The sequence below is a fragment of the Peromyscus maniculatus genome, chromosome X (assembly GCF_049852395.1).
Source record: "Peromyscus maniculatus bairdii isolate BWxNUB_F1_BW_parent chromosome X, HU_Pman_BW_mat_3.1, whole genome shotgun sequence".
Taxonomy (NCBI): Eukaryota; Metazoa; Chordata; class Mammalia; order Rodentia; family Cricetidae; genus Peromyscus; species Peromyscus maniculatus.
This window is the reverse complement of record NC_134875.1, coordinates 118,940,308-118,954,184: the sequence shown is the minus strand read 5'-3', so window position 1 is coordinate 118,954,184 and position 13,877 is coordinate 118,940,308.

Below are 13,877 nucleotides of genomic sequence, written 5' to 3'. Positions count from 1 at the left end.
CATAAAGGAATGCAACACATTTTTGCATCATTAAACAAATGTTCCACAGCATAAACAAATGTAACACATCTTAAACTAACATTCTACAACACATTACTACATAGCTTTGGCTGTCCTGAAACTCACTCTGTAGACCAGGCTGGCCTTGAACTCACAGAGATCTGCTTACCTCTGCCTCCTGAGTGCTAGGATTAAAGGTAGGCATCATAATGCTCAGCTTTTTTTGTTGTAGATGTTACCATCGTTAGGGTATAATCCTGTCAGTCCTAATAAGCCAGGCTTGGCCACCTACCCTCAATAGACCAACTAAAGAAACAAGTCATGTTGGAAAACAGGAAAGAAAGATAGTAAATGTGGCCATGTTGGGAAGAGAAGCAGAGATCCAGGGGAACCCCACCTTCCCTCAAGACCACATTAAAGATTTTGACACGAGGTTTAGGTTTAAATAGAGAATATAAGGTCTGCTTAGCCAAGTGATCCAGGTGGAGGGATTTCATAGATATTTGTTAAAGCAGTGGTTCTCATTCTTCCTAATGCTGCAGCCCTTTAATACAGTTCCTCATGCTGTGGTGAACCCCTCCCCAACCATAAGATTATTTTTTTTTATTTATTTTTTTTTTTTTTGGTTTTTCGAGACAGGGTTTCTCTGTGTAGCTTTGCGCCTTTCCTGGAGCTCACTTGGTAGCCCAGGCTGGCCTCGAACTCACAGAGATCCGCCTGGCTCTGCCTCCCGAGTGCTGGGATTAAAGGCGTGCGCCACCAAAGCCCGGCCAAGATTATTTTTGTTGCTACTTCATAACTGTCATTTTGCTACTGTTATGAACCATAATGTAAATATCTGATATGCAGGATATCTGATATGCCATCTCAAAGGGGTCATGACCCACAGGTTAAGAACCACTGTGTTGGGACAGAGTGGGAGGGCAGGGAGGGAGATACCATGATAGATGAGGACATCATGGGAATAGGAAGAGGCAAGGTGCTGGGGAGGCTCTCAGGAATCCACAAGGTTGACCCCACCTTGGTCTGCTGGCAGTGGTCCAGAGGATGCCTGGACTGGTCTACTCTGGTGACCAGTCTAGCGAGTAACCTAACTGTCATCATAGAGCCTTTGTCCAGTGACTGATGGAGGCAGATGCAGAGATCCGCAGCCAGGCACCAGGCTGAGCTCCGGGAATCCAGTTGATGAGTGACAGGAGAGATACTGCAGGTGAGGGACATCAAGATCATGATGGGAGGACATGCAGAGATGACCGGCCACACTAGTGGAAGCCGATGAACTGTAGACTGGTAGCTGTGGAGCCCCCATGGGACTGGACTAGGCCCTCTGGATACGGAAGATGGTTGTTTGACTCTAAATGTTTGGGGGGTACCCAGGCAGGGGGATCAGGATCCATCCTTGGTGCATGGGCAGGCTTTTGGGAATCCAGTGCCTGTGGTGTGGAGCCTTGTGCAGCCTTGGTGCAGTGGGAAGGGCCTTGGACCTGCCTAGGCTCATTGTGCTGGGCTCTGCTGACTCCCCATGGGAGACCTTGATCTGGGGGGTGTGGGGATGTGGGTGGCTTGGGAGAGAAGGCTGGGGGGTAGGAGGAGGGAGGAGGAAGGATCTGTGGGTGGTTTGTGGAGTGAGTAGAAAATTTCTTAATAAAGAAAAATGAAAAAAAAAAAAGAACCGCTGTATTAAAGGGATGAGCTCATTATTTTCCATAGTAGTTGAAACCACCCTGGAGGAATTCAGGATTACCTGCTTGTAGGCCAGGAACTTGTGGCTGCTGTAGGTTAACTAATTTGCTCAAGATCGCACAGCAAATGAGAACTAGAGATAGTATGAAACTCAGATCTCTAAGTGCTAACCCAGTGTAAAACACTGCCTAGCCTGGGCTAAGGATATGGCTTAGTTGGTAAAATGCTTGCCAGATTCCCCAGTACCCATGTTAAAAAGCTTGATGTGGTGGTACATGTTGATAATCCCAGTGTATGTGATGGGGCAGGGTAGAGACAGGAGGATTCCCGAGGCTTGCTGGCCAGCTAGTTCAGCTAAGCTGGGGAACTACACATCAGTGAACCATGCTGCCTCAAAAAGAAAAAGGTGGAAAGCAATTGAGGAAGACACACGCTATTTCATTTTGACTTCGGTATCACAGAGACAGCCATGAATACACACACACACACACACACACACACACACACACACACACATTTTTTTTCTCAGTTCTGGAAGCTGAGAAGTCCAAGATCAAGATTGCTGTTGAGGACACTTCCTGGTTTATAGATGGGTGCTTTCTTACTGTATCTTCCTTTATGAGTCAGAGGGGAAAGGAGACAGATGAGAGACTGAGAACATCCTAATTCCTCCCATTTCTATAGATGCTCACCCTATTATGGAATTCCACTCTCCTGACTTCATATAAACCTAGTTACCTTCCAAGGACTCACCTCTGAACATCATCACACTGTGGTGTACGTCTTAAATATATAATTTTCAGGCTTGAGAGTGGGGCAATCAAATGTTCAGTCACTTGAGGAATCCTTAAATATGCTTTTTTATTACAAAACTTGGAGCAGTAAATATCCATGTAGCCAAACCTTTAAATATACTTGTAATTATTTTATTAGACTAGATATAGAAAGTATAATTGCTATGTAAAAAGATCTGTATAATTGTAAGCACTCATTACCCTTTTTTTGCTACAAGATCCCAAGGTCAGTGCATGGTGTTCTGTGGTCTGGGACAATTGCCTTCAGCCTCGTTTAATGCAAGAAACAGTAAATACATGAACATTCCATGGCAGAATTTGGAGCAGGCTCTGGATATCCAGACGCCAGTGTAGGAAAACATTGGATTATCAGAAGTTTTTCGGCTTAAGGAAATGGATGAAGGGGATAAGATGAAAGGCACAGAGCACTTCTGATAAATGCACTAACAGCCGAGGAAGCTACAGCAGATTCACCTCTCTCTTGAGGATTGCCTATGATTAAATTTAAATGCAAGGGGAGTGTACAGCAAAATCCAACACAGCAAGGGATTTCATGTTATGTCTTGCATTCAAATGCCTTACTGCATACAGATTAGGAAATTATTAAAACCAAACATTCCAAGCATTGTAAATGTTTCCAGAGATAGCTGAGTCATTTTGTAAAAATAGATTAGTTTGCTCTTATTGCTGAGAGTGGGGATTGCAAGGAAAAAATACAAGCCAGAAACCTCACAACAGGGCTGGCATACAGAATAAGAAACTTACCTATTTCTTGAGTGAGGCCCTGCTTGGATATGTGGTCCTTGTTTGAGGGAGGCTCAAAACTGTCAAAGCATTTAAGGGACAAATGACAAAAGCAAATGGACAGCGAGTCTTTGCTTAGCAGTCCTCTAGCACAAAGACATGAATGCCCATGTAATGAGGCTCTAGTCATAGCTATGGTTTGGGTTTTTTTTTTTTTGTCGTTTTGTTTTGTTTTGTTTAGTTTTTGAGACAAGGTTTCTCTGTGTAGCTTTGGAGCCTATCCTGGATCTCGATCTGTAGACCAGACTGGCCTTGAACTCACAGAGATCCACCTGGCTCTGCCTCCAGAGTGCTGGGATTAAAGGCTTGCACCACCATCGCCCAGCTAGTCACAGCTATGGTACTTCCAGGTATATAGCCTTGGGTCAGATCACTCAGCCTCTGTCCTTATTCAGAAAATGCATACACAAGTAGTTCCTGTTGTTTCGTTCTCAAAATTTGATGGGTATGAAAGGAGCCCAGAAATGCTTCATTGAGACTATGAAAGATCTGCCTAAAATATCTCGTGGTCCCAGGTCTGTTTCTAGAAAAATCTAACTTAATAGCTCATATTTTCTCATTTCCCACATACTTACTGACATATATACTTTGTGACAAGAGCCATTTCTCAGCCCAAAGGATTTGAACCTTCCAGACAAGTGTGTGCTGTGAGTCCTACACCAAAACAAGCACTACTTCCCTCCTGGCAAAACATTCATTTTTATATAAAATATTGTCCTTGAGCTGGCAAGGTGGCTCGGCAGGTGTGCTTGCCACCAACCCTGACAACCCTGAGTTTCATCCCCAGAACCCATACAGCAGAAGGAAAGACCTAATTCCTGCAAATCATCATCCTCTGACCTCCACACATATGGTACATGTGTCCCAATGTGTGTGTAAGCTTAAGTGAATTCACACACGGACACACACACACGGACACAGAGAGAGAGAGAGAGAGAGAGAGAGAGAGAGAGAGAGAGAGAGAGAGAGAGAGAGAGGGAGGGAGGGAGGGAGGGAGGGAGGGAGAGAGAGAGAGAGAGAGAGAGAGAGAGAGAGAGAGAGAGAAATATAAAGAATAAAATAAAATAAAATCTTGCTCTGAAAATGATCTTGGCACTTCTCATATTACTTGTGTTCTCTTTGTATTACACATTGTTATTCAAGGACCCTGAAGAATGACTTGAAAATGACTCTCTCTAAATATAGGTAAAAACTAATTATTTTTCATTCGATTGGAACTTTAAAATTTGTCAGTTGTACTCATCCATCCAAGTCACAGCCCGTTGCCGGCTCTTTGCCCAGCCCTGTAAGTGAACACCCTGTACACTCAGTTTTATTTATAAAATTCTTTGCCCCCTCCCAGGCTGTCTTTCTACAGCATGGATGAAATCCTGGTGGGATGTGTCCCTGAACACAATAGTGTCGCCACTGAAATCTCCTGGGTTGCAGACATGACTACTGTTTCGCTAGGGAGCGTTTCCTTGGTAACCTTCACATGGGACATGCTGACAGGAGAAGGCAGGGAAGTGGCCTCGTCTGTGGCATTTAACAGAAGTCGCCCCGTAATGACCTTGCAGAGGCCTATGGGAAACACAAGCATCCTTTCTGACTCATTCATACATCATCTCATTCCTGTGAGGACCTGTTAGTGTCTAGAAAACAAGTCCCCTCCAAGTGTGCCTTTGTGCATTTAGAGATGAACAGTCAGGCTGTGTGAGCCTATCTTCCTGGCTGACTTTTGGGCACACAGAATTCCAGTGTCTCTGAGCTCACTGCAGCTTTAATTAATGGCTTTAACAAAGTGTCTCTTGCCCGCTACCTTTTACAAACAGTGTTGCAACCCTCTTTCATTAAGTGTATCCTTTTTCAGTGAACCAGGAAAGTACAGAATTGATAAAAAGCCAACGGCTGAATTTTTGTGTCTTCCTTGAACTTGATGATCACGTCCTCCTCTTTTCTAGTTATTCAAGTATCTTATTGGCTCAAGTAGCTTATTGGCTTAGTGGTGTGCTTAGTAGGTAACATGGGGTAAACCAAATGTATAAGAAATCTGGTTTTTGCTCATAGATTGGTATTAGTCAGATTGTATTGATAAGACACAAGGCTAAGTTGGATATGATTGTATACATTTCTAAGCTGAAGAATCCAGTCTGACAAATGAATAATGAAAGTGTGGTACATAGACACAATGGAATTATATCTAGCCACATAGAAAAATAAAATCATGACATTTACAGGAAAATGGGGTGGCACTGGAAATCATCGTCAAGCAAAATGAGCCAAATTTGGAAAGAGAAATACTTCATGCTTTCTTTTATATGTACAACTAAAATTTAAAAGTGTGTGTGTGTGTGTGTGTGTGTGTGTGTGTGTGTGTGTACTTCACAAAACTAGGAAGGAGATCTCTAGAGGAGAGGAGGAGGTCTCAAGGAAAACTGGAGTTAGACTGATAGAATACACGGACTGAGACAGCAGAACCAACAATGGGGGTGGGGAGCTTGCAGGTGGAGCTCAGCTGCTAGAACGTTTGCCTTGCCTGCTCAAAGCAGCGCGATCAATCCCCAGCACCACACAAGGCATGCCGGGTGGTGCAAGTCTACAATCCTCATAGTACTCATGAAGTAGAGGCAGGAAGATCAAGAGTTCCAGTCCATCCTTGGTTCCAAAACATGTTTGTGGCCAGCCTGTGATACTTAAGGCTCTCAAACAACAAGAAAAAGTAAAATAAAAAAAATCCAGAATGAACGAGCTTATTAGACTGGGTCACCCAGATCCCCAAGTGAGAGCTAAGATACAAACCCAGATCTTCCTTCTAAAACATGTTTATTATATAATATATACAATGTCTTCGATAATTTATAATGTAAATCTCAGGTATATGTACAATAAGAAGAAAACTATTACGGATGCATTCAGGGTTCAGCTCCGTGCTAAATGCTGCTAGGAGGAGATGAAGTATGTAAGAGCTGGACCTCAACAGATTTACATTCTTCTTGATTGAAGTTTTGCAAACCCATGTCAGCTGCCAAGAGAATTTCTCCAAAGTGCAGTAGTGTAGAAAACATCAAAGGAAATTCAGTCCTTTTTCAAGGTTAGAGGCAAGGAGCCTATCCCAAAGTAAGTAAACCTTTGGGAAAATATTAAAAGTGTACATTACAGCCAGGCATGGGAATGCACGTATATAATTCTAGCACTCAGGAGGCTGAGGCAGGAAGACCACCACAAGCTGATAGGCTGGGAAAACATAGTGCATAGCTGACCAGTAATAAGATCCTGTCTCAAAGACCAAAATGAACGCTTGGTATTTGAGCAAATAATCTAAAGTCAGCCAAATATCAGAGCAATCGGCAGGAATGGTTCTAAATGAGATCAGCTGTAGAGCCCTGCCCTGGTGCTCACAGCACAAGGAAATTAGAAGCAGAGGGAAGAGAAGCAGGCCTGCTGTCTGTCCTACCAGGTACTCCATGTTAAGGCATCTAGGGACGGATTCCATGAGCGACTTACAGTCCTTAAGAATGTATGACATGATATTTTAATTTGAAGTGTTCTTATTAGTTAGACTTAATTCTGGGGAACACTAAAAATATAGTGGAATACGTTTTGGCAGATGAGCAGTGAATTCTCGGTGACGTTCCCACAGAGGCTCGGACCTTTCGAAAGTACATCTGTGCAGAAATTGCCTTTCCATTTCTCTTGGATCTTCCCATTTTACTCCTGTGGTACTAAAGCAGTAGTAGACATTGTCCAAGACAAGCTGCATCACGGTTCCCATGACTGTCACCATGGCCTGCTGATTTATGTCCCAGCTGTTTCCTGCTTGCTTATTCTACTGTCCTCCTCTCCTCATTTCCAAATCTCACTCTCCTCGGGGACACAGCCTCTGCCCCTGCACTGGTTAGCTTTTGGTCAACTTTATACAACCTAGAGACATTTGGGAAGAAGGAACTTGAATTGGGAAAATGCCTCCATCAGATTTGCCTGTAGGCAAGACTGTGGGGTATTTTCTTGACTAATGGTTGACGTGGGAGGGCTCAGCCCATTGTCACCCCAAGGCAAGTGGTTCTGGGTGCCATGAGAAAGCAAGCAGGCTGAACAAATCATGGGGGGCAGGCCGGCGAGCAGCACTCCTCCGTGGTCTCTGCTTCCATTCCTATCTTCAGGTTCATGCCTGGAGCTCCTGCCCCGACTTAACCTTGATGACGCACTGTGAGGTAAAAGCGTAAGCCAAATGGACCATTTCCTCCCTGACTTGCTTTTGGTCATGATCTTTATCACAGCAGTTGAAAGGATAGTCCCTGGTCCAGAAGTGTCAGAGAAACTACAGTTAAACAGAAGGTTTGGTAATAAGTCTCAAGGGATAGCAGTCTGAGAAACACTAGGCTCATCTCGAAGTTTCCTTCTTCTTGCCCTAAGGGAATCAATTGCCAAGTTTTAAAAATTCACAGACATTTGGGATGCTGAATTCTTCTGGGATGTACTTAGAGAAGAAAACTAAGATCCAGACAGTTACATGGCATGGCCAAGTTCACAGTCATGTAGTCATTCTACTAGGGGCCAAAGACTCTGACTCTTGCATTTCACACCTTTTTATATGGTATTTCATTCTTGCATCTTGCCTTATGTGTATTAGTCGAGTTCTCTAGAGGAACTGGTAGAATGAATATATATATATATATATATATATATATATATATATATATATATATATATATATATGTGTGTGTGTGTGTGTGTGTGTGTGTGTGTGTGTGTGTGTGTGTGTGTGTGTGTGTAGATGCTGGAATCTGAAGACATAGGCTCAAATGCCAGTGAAGGAATGGACTTGCCAGTGAGAATGACAAGCAGGCAAAGACAAAGCAGGAAAAGAGAGCGAACTTCCTTTTTTCATATCCTTTCTGTAAGCTGCCAGTGGAAGGCATGGCCCAGATTAATGGTAGATCTTCCCAGCTCAAAAAAAAAAAGAATAAAAAATTTAAAAATCTGGATTAAAGGTTTATCTTTCCACCTCATGAGATCCAATTTAGAAGTGAGCTATCCCACTTCTAATAATATAATTCAGAAAAAAATTTCACAGGTGTGCCCACCTGCCTGGGTTTTAGTGAAGTCCAGATGTAGTCAAGTTGACAACCAAGAACAGCCTGGATCAGAAACTCTAGGACTGGGAGCCAACCATGGAGCAGTAACAAGTCTCAGGGGATGGCAGTCTGAGAAACACTGGGCTCGTCTCGAAGTTACCTTCTTTTTGCCCTAAGGGAATCAATCGTTACCTTTTAAATGTTCCACAAACATTTGGGATGCCATAATCCTCTGGGATGTGCTGAGATGTGAAAATCAAGACCCAGAAAGTTACATGGCATGACCAAGTTTATAGTCATGTAGTCACTCAACCGAGGGCCAAAAACCCTGACTCGACATTCAGAACTCACGCTTCTTTAGAGTGACTTTCATCTTGCCTTGTGGGAAGCCTCCACAACTAAGCTATTTCTAAACTTCTGTAAATATTTACTGTGTTCTTTATCGTGCCTTTAAGTTCGTAACCAAATTCCGCCTTACCTTAGGTGTTAACTTTTCCTTGAGATTCAGAGTGGTTCAAGGTGTGACTTCTGCAACAAGTCATGCTGTCAATATTTGTCCTCTATCAGGCTAGAGGTTCAGAGGCAAATAACTTTCTAACTGCCCCTACTTACCACTCCTGATCCTGTCCTTGCCTGTCCCTGTCCGTAGTACAGCAGCCGTGTTCACATTTCCCTCTCCCCCTACTCCCTCTCCTGCTATAAAGCCAAGGATGATCTTAAATTCTGGATCCTCCTGCCTCTACCTCCCAAGTGCTGGGGTTCCAGGTATGTGTCACCATATACCCATGTATGTGGAAGGCAGAGGACAACCTCAAGTGTAGTTCCTCAGGTGCTACACACCTTTTGTAATATGAGACAATGTCTCTCACTGACCTAGAACTTAACAAGTAGGCTAGGCTGGCTGAACAGTGAGCTCCAGGGAGCCATCTGTCTCTATTTCCCCAGCACTGGACAAGTGCGTGCCACTGAACTTGGCTTTTATTATTATTATTATTATTATTATTATTATTATTATTATTATTATTATATTATTATTTAATGTAGATTCTGGACATTGAATCAGATGGCACTTTTCCAACTGATCTCTCCCCAAGGTACTTTGTTTCTAATTTGACACATGATAATTGTATATATGTTTGGGATACAATGTGATATCCTGCTACACATGTATGATGTGTAATGATCAAATAAGAGCATCACCTCAACTATTTATTGGTGTCGCATTGCTTTTTATGACCAAGCACTCTTTGATTTCATGGCTGTGCCGTGTTTTGTTTATGCACTCACGCACGGATGGACATTTAGATTTCCTCCATTTGGCTCTTATGAACTCTGCTTCCGTGAGCATTCCTGTACAAGCACTGCTTTCAATTCTTTTGGAGGGCCTTTCGCTTTGTTCTCGGTTGCTGCTGTTTGAGACAGGGCCTCACCCTGTAGTCCAGGCTGGTCTGAAACTCACCATGCAGCCTTAACTGGCCTTGAACGAAGTACTTTCCTTTAACTAGACAGCGAATGGGCTTGGGCTCCTCCAGTTAATAACAATGTCCTGTTTTTTCAAAGGCTGCACTAGGGTCTAAGATCAGGAAATGGTCGGTTCAGGTTCAGGGCCTAGCCCAGGCAAACAGGTGGGTAGACAGGTAGCAGAGGAGGCCTTGTTGAAATGAGGGTACAGGCTGAGCTGAAGCTGTGGGGACAGCTAAGTGTTTTTTAAAAAGGATGAAAGATTATTGTTGATATTAAAAACAAGCAAACAAATGAGCTCTTACCCAGTAACTATATAAATATATTCTTAAGTAAGAGTTTGTTTTGTTTTGTGCTTTATTTGGGCTTTTATTTGTTTTGAGACAGGGTCTCCAGTAGCACAGGCTGGTGTCAAACTTGCCATGTAGTGGAAACTAGCCTTGAATTTCTGATCTTTGTGCCTCCATCTCTGGAGTACTGAAATTACTGACAAGCAATGCTACACCCTGTTTATGAGGTGCTTGGACTCGAACCCAGTGCTTCCTCATGGTAGGCCCACACTCTACTTACTGAGCTATATCCCCAGCCCAAGAAAACGTGAGTAGACAAAAAAGATTTCTATTTCAAGTTTCTGTCAACTAAAGGCTTCTAATCTGAAGCCGTTTTGTTTTGTTTTGTTTTTTTGCAGCAGATCGTCATTTTGGGGTGTGTAAGAAAAAACGAGGTGCATCTCCAGTAGCTACTGAAAGGAAACAAAAACACAAAGAATTAGAAGCTGCAAAATGCTAACATACCTTCAGAGACTCCAAGCCCTTTCCAGAGGCCTGGGCTTCTCTTTGTAGTCTGGTTGCTATGGTTCTGCGTTGTTGTTGCAAAATACTGTCTGATAGCCTCTGGTAAGTTGTTAAATAAGGAGCTGATAACCGTGGAGGTACTTCCAGATCTCTATCTTTCAAGTCTGCCTCCCAGCTCCAGCCTTCTGACTCCACCTTTATCCCTACCTTCCCATTGTTTCTGGAGCTACCCATGATTAAAGGGCCTCAGGAAGAAATCAAAGAAAACACATTCAGCCAGTTGTCTGCCAAGGCAATCTGGCTTCTGTGTGACAGGAATACCAATAGGCTAAAGGCTGGCTGAGTTTAGCCGCAGAGGGGGAAAGTTGGTCCTGGTAAATATTCTGTCTAGTGAGTACACATGCTGCATTAAGATGTGCTGGGGTGAGTCTCCTATCTTTACCCTTGAGCTGAGCTCAGGAGTGTGGGGGTGAATGGATGCCTGGCTGGTAATGCTGGTAGGGAGGCGGAAAGCGTGCATAGCTCCTTGTTAGCTGATAAGATTGTGACTGTCTCCGGCCGTGCTCTCCCCGCTTTCTGAAGCACAAGGATCACCCTTATGTGTCATTTTGTAAATTGGCTTTATTGAAGCCTACTCTGTGTACAACAAATGACATCCATCTAAAGTTTATAAATCATGGTTAGAAAAATAGATTTATTGATGTTATTCACATACCATGAAATTCACTCATTTCAAGCATATAGTTAGTTAAGTGATATTTTTGCACATGAAATTAATTTTTAAGCCGTGCCAGGTGTATCTATCAGTTGTTTCAGCCATTTTTAATACAAATATACATTATACATCGAGCTTATCCCCCAACACCCTTATTTTCCTCCCCCTCTGCTACCCTTCCCCATATGTGAATATTAGAATTCATAATTTTGACCTGTCTATACTGTTTGTGTGTGTGTTCTCCAGTTTATTGAGACAAGGTCTCATGTATCTAAAGCTGACTTCAAACCTGCTGTGCAACCAAGGATAACTAACCTAGAACTCCTGATCCTCCTGCCGCCACCTTTTTTTTGAGTGTTGGGATTCCTACTAACATGACCCTTGTGCCTTTTAATGGTTTCTGGAGACAAAGTATCACTATGCAACCCTGGCTAGCCTGGGACTCACCACGTAAACCAGGCTAGCCTGGAATTCCTGAAGAGATCCTTTTCCTTCTGCTCTTCTGAGTGCTGGAACTGCAGGTATGCGTCACCATTTCCAGTTTCTGTTTTTCCACTTTCCTGTTAGTTGACATGCTTCTCCATTGTAACTATTGTTTTTTTGTGAAGGGCCCTCTGCCAGAAACATAGACAAACACTGTTCTATTTTCAGTCACTGTGACAAATATCTTGACCAAAAGCAACTTGGGGGATGAAAGGCTTTATTTTACTTACACTTCCGGGTCACAGTCCCTCATTGGGGGAAGTTAGGGCAGGAATGTAAGCAGGAACTTGAAGCAGAAACCATGGAGGATCACTGATTTCTGGTTTCCTTGCACGCTCAGGCTTAGCTTACTATCTTTTTTTTTTTCAGTTTTAGAGCTTTATTAGTGGGGAGAGGGGTGGGGAAGGACCAGGCCTGGGAAAGAGCACCTGTGGAGGGCAGAGAGAGAAAGATGGTGGTGGGGGAGGGAGCAGAGCGGAGCAGAGCAGAGAGAGAGAGAGAGAGAGACAAGAGAGAGAGAGCAGAGAGAGAGAGAGAGCAGAGAGAGAGAGCAGAGAGCTTAACTTACTATCTTATACAGTCCAGGACCACTGACCTAGGGATGGTGCTGCCTACAGTGCCCTGGGCCTTCTTAAATCAATTAACAATCAAGACAATCCCCTGCAGATGTGTTCACAGGCCACTCTGATCTAGGCAACTCCTCAGCTGAGGCTCTTCTCTAGTATGACTGGGTGTGTCAAGTTGACAGTTAAAGCTAACTAAGATGAGCACTTTTGTGTCTTTCCACAATGTCAGAATTTATTGAATAACAAGAAATTCACAAGGTTTATGGTTTCAATGGCAGCAATTTGTTATATAATTCCACCTATCATGGTAAGTGGGCTAAGGCAAATGAATGTAGGGTCTTCTATTCTGATCTTAATTACTATTATTAATTTTTACACCATACATCACACATATATATGCATATATATTAATTACACAATGAATATGCTGTGGAACAATCTTTGTACACTGTAAATATGTATTACTCTCATTTGTTAATAAAGAGATGACTGATCTGTAGCTGCGCAGGAGGAGATTGGGTGGGAGAGCCAGACTGGGAGGATGCTGGGAAGAAGAGGGTGGAGTCAGAGGAAATGCCATTTTCAGGATTGTAATGATTTGAGGTTTCTTGTGGAGTAAACATGAAGATTTCTAGGTCTAATCCAAATAAACCAGACAGGCAAATTTAAGTGGACTTTCTTAGTCATGGGGCAAGTGACTCTTTTCAAATGTGTCTTAGCTAATGTGGGTCTGGCTTACAGATTATAGAAGTAGCTGCCTCAGACTCATATCACCTATATTATCTTTTTTCTCTGTGTTCCTGAACCAAATAGCCATTGTATGGCTCAATTTATCATATGAAAGCCAGGAAATACTTTTGCTTACATCTACGTACAATTAATGAACCAGGTTAAAATAAAAATAAAAGATTTGGGGTTGGGGATTTAGCTCAGTGGTAGAGCGCATGCCTAGCAAGCACAAGGCCTTGGGTTCGGTCCTCAGCTCCAGAGAAAAAAAAAAGATTCTTGGTTTGGGAAAGACTGCACCCTAAATCGCTAATATCTGTATTTTACATTCTTATGCATTCTAAACACACTTGAAATTAAGGCTATGGGAAACTTTTTAAGTGACAAATTGCAGTACAAACTGTGGTAGTCAAATTGAAAACGTGTTGTGATTGTGACATCAGTTATGGAAAGAATTGTTTACTGTAAAATTAGTGAGCTGAGAGGATGTGTGATATACTCTTGTCACTCCAGCCCTTGAGTGATGAATCAAGAGCTCAAGGTCAACCTTGACTACATAGTGAGTTCCAAACCAGCCTGGGTTACGTGAGATCCTTTCTCAAAAATAAAATAAGGGTCTGGGGAGGTGGATCCATAAGGAAAATACAAGCATGAGGACCTGTATCCACAACTCTTCATCACCCTGGTTTAAAAAACAGCAAAATGTGGTGGGACGTCCCTATAACCACATGGCTGTAGGGGACAAAGACAGGTGGATCCCAGAGGTTTACTGACCAGCCAATCAGAGCTACAGGTTC